Source organism: Chrysoperla carnea, assembly GCF_905475395.1.
Source record: "Chrysoperla carnea chromosome X unlocalized genomic scaffold, inChrCarn1.1 SUPER_X_unloc_107, whole genome shotgun sequence".
In the NCBI taxonomy this organism is placed as follows: domain Eukaryota; kingdom Metazoa; phylum Arthropoda; class Insecta; order Neuroptera; family Chrysopidae; genus Chrysoperla; species Chrysoperla carnea.
Window position 1 is genome coordinate 27941 of NW_025408053.1, and position 2342 is coordinate 30282.

The window sequence follows — 2342 nt, forward strand, 5'->3', positions numbered from 1 at the left end:
AAAGTACTGAATTGTTAATTCGTAAATTACCATTCCAACGTTTAGTACGTGAAATTGCACAAGATTTTAAAACCGATTTACGTTTTCAAAGTTCAGCTGTTATGGCATTACAAGAAGCTAGTGAAGCCTATTTAGTAGGTTTATTTGAAGATACCAATTTATGCGCAATTCATGCAAAGCGTGTTACAATTATGCCTAAGGATATACAATTGGCAAGACGTATTCGTGGAGAACGTGCATAAGCGTTTTAAATGACAATTTAAAAAAAAAAAAACAAATAAGAAATATTTTCGGTCCTATATATAGGACCAACATATATTATTAAATAAGAGTATATTATTTTTATTAAAAAATATATATATATATATATATATATATATATATATATATATATAAATATAAATTATTGAAATAAAATTAAACATTATTAAAATTTTGTTATAATTATAAGCGATTGCTATTTCTAAAAATAAATAAATTTCATAAAATTTATATTATTTTATATTCATTTGAAATATTAAAAAAACTTCTCGCTTTAAAGTAACCATGATATGAGTTATAAATGCAATAAAATTTTATACAAAAAATAATATTTATTTGTTGATGAATAATATAAAAGGTTTACATTTCTAAATAACATATATTTATATATGGTGTGTAAAAAAAAAGAAAAGAAGAAAAATAATTTATATTTTTAATATAAAAAGGCAACCGCACACAGTGTTCCCAAGCGGTCACCCATCCAAGTACTGACTGTGCCCAATGTTGCTTAACTTCGGTGATCGGACGAGAACCGGTGTTTTCAACGTGGTATGGCTGTTGCCAGTAATAAATGAAAATTTTTACAAATATATATTTTTCATAAATATCATTAATATTAAAGTATATTATTAAAATTTTCAATGAAGTAATCAATTTAAATATATACTTATTTATTATACCATATATTTTAAATAAAAATGCAACCGCACACAGTATTCTCAAGTGGCCACCCATCCGTGGTACTGACTGTGGCAAATGTTTCTAAACTATTATTTTATAAAATATTTATACAAAAAATAATTTACTCTTATCAAATATTAATTTGTGGCCTGTATTAAGGCCTATGTTATTTTCATTTTTTAGCAAAAATAATGAAATATTTCAATATATTATTAAAGTAACAGATCATTTCTTTTTTGGTGCTGCTTTTTTAATTTTTGTAGGAGATGATTTGGCAACAGAAGCTTTCTTAGCTTTTGGTGCTTTCGGTTTACGAGCAGGGCTACTTTTGGCAGCGGATTTTGTACTTTTTGCTGGTTTTGCTTTAACTGGTGCTTTTTTTGATGCCGCTGATGATTTTGCAGTAACTTTTTTAGCAGCAGTGATGATGATGGAGTCGCTTTTTTTGCTTTAGGCTTTTTGGCTGCCAATGATGTAGTTGTGCTTTCTTTTCTTTTGGTGCCCGTTTACTTTTAGCACTCTTTGCTGAACCTTTTGCTCCACTTTCTTTTTTGGATACTTTTGATTTAGCTGAAGAATTAGATGAAGCGGAAGCAGCCAATTTGAATGAACCAGATGCACCTTTACCTTTAGTTTGTACCAAGGCTCCCTCAGTTACAGCAGCTTTTAAATATTTATAATAAATGGTGAAATTTTATCAGAATCCACTTTATAATTTGCAGCTAAATATTTTTTAATTGCTTGTAATGATGAACCACCACGTTCTTTTAAATTTTTAATTGCGTTAACAACCATTTCTGATGTACGTGGATGTGTTGGTTTTGAATGTTGTTTTGTACGTTTAGCACCAGAAGCTGTTGCTTTTTTTGTTGGTGTTGTAGAAGCAGCAGTAACCGCAGTTGCTGCAACAGCTGTAGAATTTTCTTCGGCCATATTTTTTACTTTATAAAAATAATGTATTTATTATAAATATTTAAATGATAAAATATAATAATTCTATCAAATAAAAAATAAAGGTTTTCAATTATATCATTATTCACAATAATATAAGTCCCTATGTAAGTCAAAGTACCATGTAGAAAACACATAAAAATTAAATAGTATTTCTAATTTACTGTCGTAGTAAACATGATTTATTTTTTCAATTTCTATAATATATAAAATAATAAATTATAAATTTAATAATAATATTTATTTTATAAATTAAAATATATTTAATTTTTTTATTAACAATTATTAATAAACATAGTTTAATATTAATTATTTCAATCATACAAAACAATAATATTTTTAAGGTAAACTTAAAAAGTATATATTTTTATTTTTTATTTAATATCGATTTATTATAAATTATTAGTATATAAATAATTAAAAAATTTAATATATAAATATATATATTA

At 25.1% G+C, this 2342-nt stretch overlaps 1 non-coding gene across 1 annotated transcript; it reads right to left on the reverse strand.

The window, feature by feature from the left end:
• Positions 1–705: 705 nt before the first annotated feature.
• Positions 706–824, reverse strand: LOC123303599. Its single transcript, XR_006535705.1, has one exon. It is a non-coding gene; the product is annotated as a 5S ribosomal RNA (ribosomal RNA).
• Between the last annotated feature and the right edge of the window lie 1518 nt (positions 825–2342).